This window comes from Schistocerca cancellata, chromosome 1 (assembly GCF_023864275.1).
Source record: "Schistocerca cancellata isolate TAMUIC-IGC-003103 chromosome 1, iqSchCanc2.1, whole genome shotgun sequence".
In the NCBI taxonomy this organism is placed as follows: Eukaryota; Metazoa; Arthropoda; class Insecta; order Orthoptera; family Acrididae; genus Schistocerca; species Schistocerca cancellata.
Genome location: NC_064626.1, coordinates 1,039,083,856 through 1,039,101,048, shown reverse-complemented (window position 1 = coordinate 1,039,101,048; position 17,193 = coordinate 1,039,083,856). Strand labels below are relative to the sequence as shown.

Here is a 17,193-nt window from a genome sequence, read left to right as displayed (position 1 = left end):
TACAATCATTCTGTATTCTGTGGCAAATGCCTGTTCTCTAAACTTTCTCAACAGCCTTTTGCGAAAAGAAGTTCTTCCACCATGAACCTTTATGAGGAGAGACTGAACAAAACGTGTGATGAAATAGAACAAAGCGAAGAAGGAATAGAAAAATATTAAAAGCCTTAGAAAAGCCAGCTGCAGCGGCTCTAGGACATCAAAGCAAAGAAAGAAGAAAAGGACTGAACTACTGAAATATGGTGAAAACAGATTGGTGAAGCGAGAAAAAGTGGTATATTTAAAATGGTTGTAGAACAGGACAGCTGAAAATAGAGAGGAATATAGAATACTTTCTAAAGAAGCTAAAGGGCTATATCAGAAAATTAATGAACATTGCTGGGATAGATTACGTTCGGAAGTGCAAGACGACGCCCATGGTAGACCGGTATTTGTTCATAAAATGATGATGAACTAGAATAAAAATATAAAATATGATGCACGAATAGATGTGACAGGTAAGAAACAATGGCTAGGAAAACTATAAGAAGCTGTTGACAACAAGAGACTATCTAAATAAAAATTTGGACAAAAATGTTATGCACAAAGAAGAGGAAGAGACAGTAGTAGACTGAATAGAAACGACGGAGTTAGAGGATACAATGTTTAAAATGAAAAATATAAAAAACACCGGCAAGTGATAGAATTAACGAAGAACTGATTATATATGCAACTACCACTCTAAAATAGAGATTCATCATTCTAACAGATACAGGACAAATCAGATAATACCAGAGGACTGGAAATTTGATACAGTGACATTTATTTACAAGAATGGAGACAGAAGCAATCACGAAAAATATAGGGGCATCTGTCTGCTAAATACGGGATATAAAATACATTCTAAAATAGTAACACAGAGACTAGCAATAATTGACGAAAATATTTTGCTAGAAGAGCAAACAGGTTTTAGGAAAGGCAAGTCGTGTACAGACAATACTTTTGCTAGTAGACAAATCATTGAAAAACACAGAGTTCAATAGGGAGACATGCTTACTATTCATTGACTATGTGAAATCTTTTGATAATGCAAATACACAAAAGCTACGGGAGATAATGAACAAGGCAACAGAAGTCATGTATCAGACACTGTCATTGCAGAAATTGGAAAATTAAGACCAGGGAGTAAACGAGGACGCAGCTTGTCTCCGATTCTTTTACTATTTGTGCTGAGGAAATGAATCAGTAAATTAAGTTTTTATAGTCATGACTTCAACGAAAGGAATTATTCTATGACATTACACTTCGTCGATGGTCAAATTTTGACTGCTACTAGAAAGAACACAATCCAAACATCTGCTTATATTTTATCCACAATAGCTAAGCTGCATAATCTCTTATTAACCTCAAAGAGAAGCCTTTCAGAGTCCAGAATCCAGTCCCCAGCGAAATAATAACAAGTAGTCAGAAAATAGTAACTATTTCAACGTCTCAGGAAATATTATCTTATTTGTGGCAGAAATACACAATAGAAAGTAGAAATATTAAACTGCGCTAACAGAACAATCTATAGAACCGCCAGACCTAAAGTAAGAAAGGAAATTCTTCTCAAGTTCTACATAACGATGCCAGTACCAACTGTGACGTATGAAAGTGAGTCGTGGACTGTAAGAAAAAGAAATGAACAAAGAATACAAGGATCGGAGAAGTGATTCTTAAGATGATTAGCTGGGGACATACTATTCGTCAAGAGGAGGAAGAATGCTGACATAAGAAGTGAACTGGGAATGAAAATCTTAAATTAGTAAATCAAGGAACAGAGGAACAACTGAAAGGATGATGTCACAAGAATGTAAGATGACAGATTACCAAGATTAATGGTGAATAATTAGTCAGGAGGCAGAAGATCTTTAGGAAAACCCACGAAAAGGTGGAAACGTCAATTCAAATGGTTCAAATGGCTCTGAGCACTATGGGGCTTAACTTCTGAGGTCATCAGTCTAGCGGTTCTAGGCGCTCAGTCCGGAACCGCGCGACTGCTACGGTCGCAGGTTCGAATCCTGCCTCGGGCATGGATGTGTGTGATGTCCTTAGGTTAGTTAGGTTTAAGTAGTTCTAAGTTCTAGGGGACTGATGACCACCGATGTTAAGTCCCATAGTGCTCAGAGCCATTTGAACCAAATGGAAATTCTGTCCAAGTTATCTTGTACCCTCCTGTGGTCAATCAACGACGAGACGTTCCCGTGCAGTACAACGTGATCAGCTGCTCTCCCTATCTGACAGATTGTTTATGTACACAGAAAAGAAGAGCGGTTCTATCACACTTCCTGGGGCAGCCTTGACGATATCTTTGATAAACACTCGCCACACCTCATTGCCTAAGACGGTGCGGAGAGATCTGGATATAGAGCACTAGCGTACTATCTGGTTATCACTAATAGACTGCCGTCGTTTCTGTTCCCGTCGCAGACACTGAAAGTACGTAATGTTGCAATCGGCTTGTTCCAGATTGGATATCAATGCAAAGAGGGGACTTCGGTCACGGACAGAAGTTTTCGAAGCGTTGGCTGTGGCGCACAAGTGTTCGACTTATGACTGGACTTAACATTCTATGCGGCGTGCCGGATCCTGGTACGGTAGCGTTGATAATTTGCTGCCGCTGCTAAAGGCGCCAGAATACAATGCTGCTATTTTTCTCGACCCTCCTGTTCTGCATATCGCCACCCATACGCAGTACCGAGGAACGTGCAGGAATTAGGCGCGCGTGGATATCGCGGCCGGCTTCGAGCAGAGTAAGCTATCGCCGACCATTGTCTCCGCTCACGATCCGCAGGGGCCGAAGCGATTTCTCGCGCGCGTGCACGGCGGGCAGTTCGCTTGTTGTTATGCGCGCAGCTGCCCCCGCGACGGCAGCCCGGTCCGGCAGGCGTCTGGCATCAGAAGCAGCGGCCGCGGAGGAATTCGCAGCGGTGGCGCGGCCAGGCGTCGAATCGCGACCACCGCAGAGCGGGGACCGCCCGCGCGTCTCAGAGTGAGCGTCACCGTCACGTGAAGCCTTCGCTTCTCTGAGCGAGACTTGGTCCCGCTTGTTTGATTGACATACTCGATTAGGAGCTTCCTGTTACAGTACATCACTGAAGAGGGCCCTGCACACGAACCAATTTATCGTCCGATCCATCAAACAAACCAATTTCGTTGCAGCCTAGACAAGTCCCGACCAACGCACTGAGAGACTACAGCGCCGACCTGTTCCTGTCGCGGCCGGCCGGTGTGGCCGAGCGGTTCTAGGCGCTTCAGTCTGGAACTGCACGACCGCTACGGTCGCAGGTTCGAATCCTGCCTCGGGCATGGATGTGTGTGATGTTCTTAGGTTAGTTAGGTTTAAGTAGTTCTAAGTTCTAGGGGACTGATGACCACAGCAGTTGCGTCCCATAGTGCTCAGAGCCATTTGAACCATTTTGAAAAACTGGGATTGGTCTGGGCTGTTTTAGAGATAAGGTCGAGAGACAGCTCTGGGCGAAGAAGAGGCTTAGGCAAAGGAAGAAATTCACCCATTCCCTCTAAGTTAAGGTTCTGAGAGCCAGTGATTTTTCGTAATTATCTAAGAGAAAAGATGAAACACGCTTTTCCGAGCTGCTGAATATTATGAAACCATTCTTAACGAAGAGGAATACAGTCATGAGAGAGGCTGTAAGCTTCGAGGAGAAGCATTTTAGATAAATTATTGTTTATAGCCACTGGACGAAGTCACGAGGACCCTAAATTCAGTGTTTTGTATCTCCATAATTACTATCGAAAATATTCCTATAGACTGCAATATGATTTGCAATTTCCTGAGGAAATATATTAACGAAGTGTAACAAAACCAAAAAAGTAAACCAAATTATACATCCAACAAGGAAAGGAATGCTTCATTTCTCGCATTCTGTTGCCGTACGTTTAAGATGCAGCGTCCCTCAAGCATTTATAATTTCTATATGTCACTAGAAACTCTGACATCACACCTCTACCTGCCTCGCTATCTCTCACGTTAGACATTTTAAATAGCAGGCGACGTCGGTCGCAAGTAAAATTGCTAGGGAAGTGCCTACACACGTATATTTTATCAGACAGGCTATAAATTGGTCCCGATAAATTAGTACATTTGTAGGGCCCTTAACACGTGTAGAAAACACTCTGATACCCTAAAGACATTAAATGCTTTAAAAACCAAATGCTAACATGACAGGTAGTAACAGAGATCAACGATGGCGAAATAAAAGTGATAAATTAAATAAAAGTCGCTTGGTAAGGCAGAGAAGACTCATGAAGCTAGCGGAATATATTTTTATTTGGTGCCACTTCGGCGACTTGTGCTTCTGGAACGATGATGACATCATACCTAGTCCCGAGCAGAGATAATCCCAGATTCGCCCGGGAATCGAAACCGAGGCCCCGTGATATAAAGTAATCAACGGTAACTACAAGACCACAAACTGCTGATATAAGTACCCAGTGAATTAATAAAAAGAGAAGTATACCGATTTTTGTCGTCTCATCAGTAGAATCAACTGTAATACTACGAGGTGCATTCAAGTTCTAAGGCCTCCGATTTTTTTTCTAATTAACTACTCACCCAAAATCGATGAAACTGGCGTTACTTCTCGACGTAATCGCCCTGCAGACGTACACATTTTTCACAACGCTGACGCCATGATTCCATGGCAGCGGCGAAGGCTTCTTTAGGAGTCTGTTTTGACCACCGGAAAATCGCTGAGGCAATAGCAGCACGGCTGGTGAATGTGCGGCCACGGAGAGTGTCTTTCATTGTTGGAAAAAGCCAAAAGTCACTAGGAGCCAGGTCAGGTGAGCAGGGAGCATGAGGAATCACTTCAAAGTTGTTATCACGAAGAAACTGTTGCGTAACGTTAGCTCGATGTGCGGGTGCGTTGTCTTGGTGAAACAGCACACGCGCAGCTCTTCCCAGATGTTTTTGTTGCTGTGCGGGAAGGAATTTGTTCTTCAAAACATTTTCGTAGGATGCACCTGTTACCGTAGTGCCCTCTGGAACGCAATGGGTAAGGATTACGCCCTCACTGTCCCAGAACATGGACACCATCATTTTTTCAGCACTGGCGATTACCCGAAATTTTTTTGGTGGCGGTGAATCTGTGTGCTTCCATTGAGCTGACTGGCGCTTTGTTTCTGGATTGAAAAATGGCATCCATGTCTCATCCATTGTCACAACCGACGAAAAGAAAGTCCCATTCATGCTGTCGTTGCATGTCAACATTGCTTGGCAACATGCCACATGGGCAGCCATGTGGTCGTCAGTCAGCATTCGTGGCACCCACCTGGATGACACTTTTCGCATTTTCAGGTCGTCATGCAGGATTGTGTGCACAGAACCCACAGAAATGCCAACTCTGGAGGCGATCTGTTCAACAGTCATTCGGCGATCCCCCAAAACAATTCTCTCCACTATCTCGATCATGTCGTCAGACCGGCTTGTGCGAGCCCGAGGTTGTTTCGGTTTGTTGTCACACGATGTTCTGCCTTCATTAAACTGTCGCACCCACGAACGCACTTTCGACACATCCATAACTCCATCACCACATGTCTCCTTCAACTGTCGATGAATTTCAATTGGTTTCACACCACGCAAATTGAGAAAACGAATGATTGCACGCTGTTCAAGTAAGGAAAACGTCGCCATTTTAAGTATTTAAAACAGTTCTCACTCTCGCCGCTGGCGGTAAAATTCCATCTACCGTACGGTGCTGCCATCTCTGGGACGTATTCAGAGGCATGCTGCTAGATTTGTTGCCGGTAGGTTCGATCAACTTTAACTTTGTGACCTCAAATGGGAATTCCCGGCGTGAGGGTGACATTTTCTTCGAGAAATACTACTGGCAAAACTAAGAGAAATGGCACATGGAGCAGACTGCAGAACGATTGTACTGCCGCCAACGTACACTTCACCTAAGAACCCCGAAAATAAGAGAAGACATGTAGCCAGTCGCTTTTCCCTCGCTCCATTTGCGAATGGAACAGAAAGGGGCTGATCAGTAGTGATACAAGGCACCCCCGCCATGCCCGATATGCGTCCTTGCGGTGTATATATGTAGATGTAGGTACTGTGCAGTATTAACGCTGACACTGTTGTTACTGACGAGAGAGCCATGAGCCTGCTTATATCCATGAAATGATAGTTAAGTCAAGGCCCTATGCTGTCGACAGACGTTGGTATACTTCAACGGGGACAGTTGAAAATGTGTGCCCCGGTCGGGACTCGAACCCGGGATCTCCTGCGTACAAGGCAGACGCTCTATCCATCTGAGCCACCGAGGGCACAGAGGATAGTGCGTCTACAGGGATGTATCCCTTGCACGCTCCCCGTGAGACCCACGTTCCCACCTTAATGTCCACACACTACATTCGTAGCGCCCCTGCCAATTACACTCTTACTGAGTCCCGTAAGAGTTAGAGCAATGCATGTGCATCCAGCACAGAAGAAGAAGGTCAATGGCCGGTTAGCCTTAACTATATGAAGATGGTATCTGTTCTGTCGGACATGTCCGAAAGAACAGATACCATCTTCATATGCCCTTATATCCATGTTTGGCGGATGCTGGTCCACTACGGAACTATTTGAATGACGTATGATGGACACACAAAATATTCCATGTCTTTTGCACTTTGTGTTGGTGGCTAGACTTCGCTCAGCTGCACCTGAGTACTAAGCTGCTAGTCCATTATGTATGTTGCCGTACGGGGGAAACATTTTACTTGAAAGTCGCTTGCCCTGTGTCGGTGGACAAATACAATACTGCTGTGTCTGTGTTATTCCAAGCTACGATGCAATATCGTATTTATCCACCGACACCGTGCAAGCGACTTTCAAGTAAAATGTTTCCCTGTATGGGAAAATACGCTACTGGCCATTAAACTTGCTTCACCACGAAGATGACGTGCTACAGACGCGAAATTTAACCGACAGGAAGAAGACGCTGTGATATGAAAATTATTAGCTTTTCAGAGCATTCACACAAGGTTGGCGCCGGTTGCGACACCTACAACGTGCTCACATGAGGAAAGTTTACAACCGATTTCTCATACACAAACAGCAGTTGACCGGCGTTGCCCGGTGAAACGTTGTTGTGATGCCTCGTGTAAGCAGGAGAAATGCGTACCATCACGTTTCCGACTTTGATAAAGGTCGGATTGTAGCCTATCGTGATTGCGGTTTATCGTATCGCGACATTGCTGCTCGCGTTGGTCGAGATCCAATGACTGTTAGCAGAATATGGAATCGGTGGGTTCAGGAGGGTAATACAGAACGCCGAGCAGGATCCCAACGGCCTCGTATCACTAGCAGTGGAGATGACAGGCATCTTATTCTCATGGCTGTAACGGATCGTCCAACCACGTCTAGATCCGTGGGTCAACAGATAGGGACTTTTGCAAGACAACAACCATCTTCACGAACAGTTCGACGACATTTGCAGCAGCATGGACTATCAGCTCGGAGACTATGGTTGCGGTTACCCTTGACGCTGCATCACAGACAAGAGCGCCTGCGATGGTGTACTCAACGACGAACCTGGGTGCACGAATGGCAAAACGTCATTTTTTCGGATGAATCCAGGTTCCGTTTATAGCATCATGTTGGTCGCATCGTATTTGGCGACATCGCGGTGAACGCACATTGGAAACGTGTATTCGTCATTGCCAGTATTACCCGGCGTGATGGTATGGGGTGCCATTGGTTACTCGTCTCGGTCACCTCTTGTTCGCATTGACGGCTCTCTGAACAGTGGACGTTACATTTCACACGTTTTACGACCCGTGGCTCTACCCTTCGTTCGATCCCTGCAAAATCCTACATTATAGCAGGATAATGCACGACCGCATGTTGCAAGTACGGGCCTTTCTGGATACAGAAAATGTTCGACTGCTGCCCTGGCCAGCACATTCTCCAGATCTCTCACCAATTAAAAACGTCTGGTCAATGGTGGCCGAGCAACTGGCTCGTGACAATACGCCAGTCACTGCTCTTGACGAACTGTGGTATCGTGTTGAAACTGCATGGGCAGCTGTACCTGGACACGCCATCCAATCTCTGTTTGACTCAATGCCCACGCGTATCAAGGCCGTTATTACGGCCAGAGGTGGTTGTTCTGGGTACTGATTTCTCAGGATCTATGCACCCAAATTGCGTGAAAATGTAATCACATGTCATTTCTAGTATACTATATTTGTCCAATGAATATCCGTTTATCATCTGCATTTCTTCTTGGTGTAGCAATTTTAATGGCCAGTAGTGTACACACTGGGTGTAGAGTTCGTGTTGTAGACACGTGGTTGACGACATACGGACGCTTGAGTCAGGCCGTGAGTCTCGCTCTGTTAGTCTACTGGTAAGACGACCGCTCGTGACAAGCGGGAAATCCGGATTCGAGCACCTGTCTGATACAAATATTCATTGTCGTCATTCCATTATACAACTCACGGTTGTCCGTCAGTTGTACAGAGGAGAGAGGACGTAGCGACGCGCAGTAGGCGGCTAGAGGCCGCGTCCGCAGACGCAGGCAAGAAGTGCCCACGCTCGGTCCCGTTCGCTCTTCCAGCCAGCGGCCGGCCGGCCGGCTGCGTGCGTCCCCTCTGGAGCTGGAGCTGGAGCAGTGTTTGCGCCGGCGTTCCGCGAAGCCGCGGCGGCACCGGCTGGGCCGCATTCCAGCCGTCCCCTGATCGGCCACATCGTCCAAACATGTATCCCTCTCTCACACACTGCACGGCTGCTGTACGAAAAACAGCCGTGCTCGACAAGCGAAGCATCGCAGACGTCGCTCTCAAACTTGCGTACCGCTTAACAAGACTCGACCCGTCTCAGCAGACGACGGCACTAACGCGACGTAGTGCGGTGGTGTTCACATCCAGTCAGTTAGGATATCGGTATTCTCATCATCACTATTTGGCTGGCAATTGTAGAAGTACTGGCAAGAGTGTTGGGCCAGTCTCTTTGTAGGAGTACTGGCAAGAGTGTTGGGCCAGTTTCTTTATACGTAGATCTGGACAACTTTGAAATCGACATTTCCACTAGATATCGCGATGCAGCATATTCGATGAAGAGGGTTTCCACGGACAGAATAATAGTCACAGAAAAAGACATCGCCGATAAAAGCAGTCTTAATAAATGGCGGGTGGATACATGACACACACACACACACACACACACACACACACACACACAGGGAGAGAGGGGAGAGAGAGAGAGGGGAGAGGGAGAGAGAGAGAGAGAGAGAGAGAGAGAGAGAGAGAGAGAGAGAGAGAGAGAGATGCGATAAAGGGACGGATTAGGAATAAAACACGTACCCCAAGTTGTGAAATGAAACATCGCCGAACCAGATATGGTCCTTATCCAGCACACTTACATCGGATAAACATGCACATGATCCCATAATGCCCTTGCGTGGAAACTGACTCCCCCGAAAGCGTTATACTACAGTTCACTACGCACATACAGCCTAGAAGATAAAGAATGACACCCAACACAAACAGCTGCCTTAGGAATCCTAACTATTGGGCAAACCGACACAGAAAATTAGACACAGTTTCAAGAATATTGCAAGAAGAATACGCAAGACATACCCCTATTCACCCGCAACCAGACTAAATACTCGTATAACCGTGACACTAAATGACAGCAGTAATGGAATCAATAGAGACTGGAGTACATTCAAACACAGCTACATAAAAAACTTACGAAAACACTGAAGAGAAATACATAATTCGATGAGCCTATAGCGAAATGTACTTTCCATAAAGTAATGACAGCAGTAACAAATACAAAAATTTTGTTTCATCTGTAAACAATGACCGGCTATTGTTTCCTAAAGGTCGCTTTAAATCTGTAACTATCTGAGAACATTCACCACACTTTGTGTAACTGGTGATAGGTGAGTAGCATTTGTTGCCTAAAGGTCACTCAAAAAAGTGACTCTAATTTAGGAACTTACATCTCAGTATACAGCCAAGTCACGTACAAAACTTGTGATGTCATATTGAAAGGCAAAGGCTCTATGCCATGTGGAATGGAGCATAAGTCGTCACGTGCTCTCGTGTAAAAAACCTCTTCAGTTTGACTTGAGGCACATGAGGAGGAATATTTTAGCTTTTCGTGTAACTGTGAATCATGAGTTACATCTTCGCAAATGGTTTAGCACTGCAAACCTATTGTGATTGGTGATGTGACATACAACCAGTGAGAGCACAGTGTCAGCTTTTAAGACATTTTCGTGTAAAGAGTTTTCAGAGAGCGCTACAAGTCACAAATCCTTGTTAATTTACTTAAATCCATACGCATTATAAAAGTGTGTGAATGTATTTATGTACGTATGTATGTTGCAAAACTCATCCCAAACAATTGGATCAATTTCAACCACACTTGTCATATATCACTTGCTGTCTGGAAAGAAGCATTGACGGGGGGTGGGGGGGCGGGGTTAGAACCACCCACCTCTGAAAGGGGTGAGTGTGAACAAAGAAGCATGAGAGCAACTGCAACAAGCGTTACACAATTTCAAACCTTTATGAGACTTTTTCTTAATCACAGCCTCCACAAAACGGTGAAAGGAAAAAAGTTTGCGCTGTTCAAGCAGTAAAACAGCCTTATCAGGCATGACCTTTAATTTATTACTTCTTTACAAATAACTGTCACCACACTTTGCCACTGAATGCAGCTGCAAAAACATATCGTTGTACGACAAAAAACCGTTCAAATGGCTCTAAGCATTATGTGACTTAACATTTGAGGACATCAGTCCCCTAGACTTAGAATTACTTAAACCTAACTAAAGACATCACACACAGTCATGCCGGAGGCAGGATTCGAACCTGCGACCTTAGCAGCTCCGCGGTTCCGGATTGCAGCGCCTAGAACCGTTCGGCCACAGAGGCCGGCGTTGTACGACACACTGTTCTGTAGATGTGATGTCTTAAGTACTGAGGTACGAGAAACTGACACTCCACGGCAAAATTCTCTAGAGATACAGTTGAAATATGTGTGCATATACAGGGTGTTACAAAAAGGTACGGCCAAACTTTCAGGAAACATTCCTCACACACAAAGAAAGAAAATATGTTATGTGGACAGGTGTCCGGAAACGTTTACTTTCCATGTTAGAACTCATTTTACTATTTCTCTTCAAATCACATTAATCATGGAATGGAAACACACAGCAACAGAACGTACCAGCGTGACTTCAAACACTGTGTTACAGGAAATGTTCAAAATGTCCTCCGTTAGCGAGGATACATGCATCCACCCTCCGTCGCATGGAATCCCTGATGCGCTGATGCAGCCCTGGAGAATGGCGTACTGTATCACAGCCGTCCACAATACGAGTACGAAGAGTCTCTACATTTGGTACCGGGGTTGCGTAGATAAGAGCTTTCAAATGCCCCCATAAATGAAAGTCTAGAGGGTTGAGGTCAAGAGAGCGTGGAGGCCATGGAATTGGTCCGCCTCTACCGATCCATCGGTCACCGAATCTGTTGTTGAGAAGCGTACGAACACTTCGACTGAAATGTGCAGGAGCTCCATCGTGCATGAACCACATGTTGTGTCGTACTTGTAAAGCCACATGTTCTAGCAGCGCAGGTAGAGTATCCCGTATGAAATCATGATAACGTGCTCCACTGAGCGTAGGTGGAAGAACATGGGGCCCAATCAAGACATCACCAACAATGCCTGCCCAAACGTTCACAGAAAATCTGTGTTGATGACGTGATTGCACAATTGCGTGCGGATTCTCGTCAGCTCTCACATGTTGATTGTGAAAATTTACAATTTGATCACATTGGAATGAAGCCTCGTCCGTAAAGAGAACATTTGCACTGAAATGAGGATTGACACATTGTTGGATGAACCATTCGCAGAAGTGTACCCGCGGAGGCCAATCAGCTGCTGATAGTGCCTGCACACGCTGTACATGGTACGGAAACAACTGGTTCTCCCGTAGCACTCTCCATACAGTGACGTGGTCAACGTTACCTTGTACAGCAGCAACTTCTCTGACGCTGCACGAAGAATTGCCTCGTCCATTGCAGGTGTCCTCGTCGTTCTAGGTCTTCCCCAGTCGCGAGTCATAGGTTGGAATGTTCCGTGCTCCCTAAGACGCCGATCAATTGCTTCGAACGTCTTCCTGTCAGGACACCTTCGTTCTGGAAATCTGTCTCGATACAAACGTACCGCGCCACGGCTATTGGCCCGTGCTAATCCATACATCAAATGGGCATCTGCCAACTCCGCATTTGTAAACATTGCACTGACTGCAAAACCACGTTCGTGATGAACACTAACCTGTTGATGCTACGTACTGATGTGCTTGATGCTAGTACTGTAGAGCAATGAGTCGCATGTCAACACAAGCACCGAGGTCAACATTACCTTCCTTCGACTGGGCCAACTGGCGATGAATCGAGGAAGTACAGTACATACTGACAAAACTAAAATGAGCTCTAACATGGAAATTAAGCGTTTCCGACACATGTCCACATAACATCTTTTCTTCATTTGTGTGTGAGGAATGTTTCCTGAAAGTTTGGCCGCACCTTTTTGTAACACCCTGTGTATGTGAAATAAATGGGACATGTGCGTTTGCGGGAGAGGCCTTGGGGCAAAACCTCCTTCTAAACCCTTGGTTTGGTTTCAACCGAACTTGGCGCACGTAACACTTGGTAATGAATACTGTGGGGGTAGGTATACAGATATAAGTCTGCGCAACTGTGACGAGTTAAGAGGAGGTGTGGCGACAAGTTATATTGTAGAGGGGGGAGTAACGAACAGTAACCTCCCCTTCCAGAACCGAACCCTGGATCGTCAGCTGGCGCAGCTGCGGAAGTGGGCCGAGTTAGGGCAGGGCACAGTGACGTCACGGCGTGCTCTGTGCTGGAGGACGCGGACAGACAGCGCTCCCACCCCCCCCCCCTTCCATTACTGGGCTATCGCGCAGATGATCTGCGCCGCGGCTTAAGCAGGCGGCGCCCACCACTTGCGGCCGTGCAGTGAGCCGATCTCAGCCGACGCGGCTGAAACCGCGCGCGGCAGCCGGCGGCGACCATCAAGACCCGTAATTTCCTGTTTCTCGGTGTTTATTGATTCGCAGCAACACGCTCACCAATCTGGATCGCAAATTAGCCCTCCATCCTTCGTATAAGGCAAACCGCTAGAAAAAAAGTACGGACAAAATACGAAGAAAACTGGTCTCCTCTCTTACGATCAATGAATTCCACTAAAGGCTTTAGGTGGAAAAACGGAGCCTCCGGGGTTCGGTTTTCAAATGTTCTGTCACGTTTCCAAATCAGCTAACTCGTTTCAAAAAGGAAGACTACCCTCTCAGATTGCATCTAAACCTGCACTTATATTCCGCTAGCCACTGTACAGTGCATGGTGGGGTCGTCTTCGTGACAGTATTAGCGATATGAAATGGAACGAGTATTTGAGAATTGTGGCAGGGAAGCCGAGCGCATGTACGACGCTAGTGCAACCTATTCTTGAGTACTGCTCGAATGTTTGGGATCTGTACCAGGTCGTATTAAAGGAAGACACCGGAGCAATTCAGAGGCGGGTAGCCAGATTTGTTACTGTTAGGTTCGAATAATATGCAAATTCTTCGGAAACTCCAGTGTGAATCCATGGAGGGAAGGCTACATTCTTTTCGACGAACACTATCAAGAAAATTCAGAGAACCGGCATTTGAAGCTGACTGCCGAACGATTCTACTGCTTCCAAAATGCATTGCGCGTAAGGGGCACCAAGATAAGATACGAGAAATCAGTGGTCATACGGAGCCATATAGACAGTCGTTTCTCCCTCGCCCTATTTGCGAGCGGAACAGGAAAGGAAATGACTAATAGTGGTATTAGGTACTCTGCGCCACACACCGTACGTCGCGCCGTACGGTGGATTGCGAAGTACACTCCTGGAAATGGAAAAAAGAACACATTGATACCGGTGTGTCAGACACACCATACTTGCTCCGGACACTGCGAGAGGGCTGTACAAGCAATGATCACACGCACGGCACAGCGGACACACCAGGAACCGCGGTGTTGGCCGTCGAATGGCGCTAGCTGCGCAGCATTTGTGCACCGCCGCCGTCAGTGTCAGCCAGTTTGCCGTGGCATACGGAGCTCCATCGCAGTCTTTAACACTGGTAGCATGCCGCGACAGCGTGGACGTGAACCGTATGTGCAGTTGACGGACTTTGAGCGAGGGCGTATAGTGGGCATGCGGGAGGCCGGGTGGACGTACCGCCGAATTGCTCAACACGTGGGGCGTGAGGTCTCCACAGTACATCGATGTTGTCGCCAGTGGTCGGCGGAAGGTGCACGTGCCCGTCGAACTGGGACCGGACCGCAACGACGCACGGATGCACGCCAAGACCGTAGGATCCTACGCAGTGCCGTAGGGGACCGCACCGCCACTTCCCAGCAAATTAGGGACACTGTTGCTCCTGGGGTATCGGCGAGGACCATTCGCAACCGTCTCCATGAAGCTGGGCTACGGTCCCGAACACCGTTAGGCCGTCTTCCGCTCACGCCCCAACATCCTGCAGCCCGCCTCCAGTGGTGTCGCGACAGGCGTGAATGGAGGGACGAATGGAGACGTGTCGTCTTCAGCGATGAGAGTCGCTTCTGCCTTGGTGCCAATGATGGTCGTATGCGTGTTTGGCGCCGTGCAGGTGAGCGCCACAATCAGGACTGCATATGACCGAGGCACACAGGGCCAACACCCGGCATCATGGTGTGGGGAGCGATCTCCTACACTGGCCGTACACCACTGGTGATCGTCGAGGGGACACTGAATAGTGCACGGTACATCCAAACCGTCATCGAACCCATCGTTCTACCATTCCTAGACCGGCAAGGGAACTTGCTGTTCCAACAGGACAATGCACGTCCGCATGTATCCCGTGCCACCCAACGTGCTCTAGAAGCTGTAAGTCAACTACCCTGGCCAGCAAGATCTCCGGATCTGTCCCCCATTGAGCATGTTTGGGACTGGATGAAGCGTCGTCTCACGCGGTCTGCACGTCCAGCACGAACGCTGGTCCAACTGAGGCGCCAGGTGGAAATGGCATGGCAAGCCGTTCCACAGGACTACATCCAGCATCTCTACGATCGTCTCCATGGGAGAATAGCAGCCTGCATTGCTGCGAAAGGTGGATATACACTGTACTAGTGCCGACATTGTGCATGCTCTGTTGCCTGTGTCTGTGTGCCTGTGGTTCTGTCAGTGTGATCATGTGATGTATCTGACCCCAGGAATGTGTCAATAAAGTTTCCCCTTCCTGGGACAATGAATTCACGGTGTTCTTATTTCAATTTCCAGGAGTGTATATATGTAGATGTACCAGTAAGCCCATCCCACCCTTGATTCCTTAGAAGATTCGAATTCCCATGCGTAAATAGTTTCAAACGTCTGATCACTTCAGAAATGAGGTACTGTATTAACTATTTGACGTCAAGCGCATAAAACCTGTATAGCTGGAAGACGCGAAACGCTCATTCTGTTGGTTGTATTAGCTTCGGATTACTGACACTAGATTAATGAAACAGGCAGTACCAAAACCGTTCTCATTGTCAAAAACAGCATAAATTTAGTTCGAATAGTCTGCGCGCCGTGAGCTGTATACGCACGATTTCTAATTTAAAGTACTTTCTTCAACCACTATAGCAAATATCTCTACTAATACCAGTATTGCTTGCCCCTGTTTTGAACACAACCGAGGTAGATTTTTCCTACACGTCGGTGAGGGGCCTGAAGATGGCGTAGTAGAACGCTGGAACTGGTTGCCAAATAAAATAAAGTTGAAAACTGACGGTTGAAAGATATTTAATTTGACATCCTTCTGTATATGGAATTCGGACTCACCCTGTGATACTGATCCACAGTCCCTAAATCTACATCTACATCCACGTAGATGGTCTGCAATCACACTTAACTGCTTGGCAGTCGGTTCATCGAAACGCCTTAACAATAATTCTGTATTTTTCCACTCTCGAACAGCGCGTGGAAAAAACAAACACCTATAGCTTTCCGTGCGAGCTCGGATTTCCCTTATTTTGTTATGATGATACCGTTTTCATGAACCATGAATCGCTTTTTCATGTTTCTTCGTTAAGTATCTCTCACATAAATCAAAATTCAGCTGTGACTTCGAAATTACTTATATCGCGAGATTGAACTCTAGACTACAGGAACTTAACGTCGTCATGTGGGTTCTGCAATTGCGTGACACAAAAAAAAAAAAAAAAATGTGTGGGCAGTTAATCGAACGGCTCCACCATACCGTAATGTAACTGCTGTAGTACTTCCAGTCTTCCGCTCCAGTAATGAAAAGTTTCCAAATGCCACATGACTGCAGTGGATTAAGAAACTCGAAACGTAACTGTAAGAATAATACATCTTTCAATAACGCAAAGTGAATAATATAAAGCGATTACATCTTTTCAGCTGAACGTTAACGTTTCTAAAAATATCTTATCTATATAATTCACGGTGAAAAACGATAGAATAACAGTTTTTAAGCGTTGAAGCAAAGACTAAACGAAAAGTGATATGGAAACTTTTTAAACTAAAGTTCCTGGCATTTCGGTTTCACATAACAGATACAGTGTTTTCTGTTTCCTTGAGTACACGAACAGTAAGAGTACTCAATACAGAATCACAATACAGCCTATACAAGAAAATACTGGTGTGAACCAGTAAACGAGAAATTTTGTATCTTTTTTTTTTTTGCGAAAATAAATGCGCCGACTGCTCTCCGGGTGACCTGTACTGCTCAGTCATCGTCAAACAATCAGAAGTTAGCCTATGGCGAGCAGATAACGCTTCAAGTGATAACTGGCTGTAGATTTCAAGTAGTTTACAAGCTGCCGCACAGCAGTAATCGATAACAGGTCTCGTCCGTAGGTCACTCGGTTTGTGCCAAAGCACAAAATTTCAGTGATGGATCGGAAATTAAGATTTGCGTAGTCACTAATGATCTCTTTCTTGGCTAGGCAGTAGATGATTTGCCGCTGACTTGCTCCACCCTTTCAGTGATACTACACTTGAGATATCCCCTTGCTCCGCTCTGATGTTCTGCCATTACTCAGAATTCTTCCAGCAACTTATATTCGACATCTTTTCAACCAATTTTCCCTTTTAATTCCTCTTCCGTCCCCTTC

The 17,193-nt window shown here is 46.2% G+C and overlaps 1 non-coding gene across 1 annotated transcript; it reads right to left on the bottom strand.

Moving 5' to 3' along the window:
• Nucleotides 1-6,232: 6,232 nt before the first annotated feature.
• Nucleotides 6,233-6,307, bottom strand: Trnat-ugu (transfer RNA threonine (anticodon UGU)). The gene has a single exon. It is a non-coding gene; the product is annotated as a tRNA-Thr (tRNA).
• Nucleotides 6,308-17,193: the final 10,886 nt, after the last annotated feature.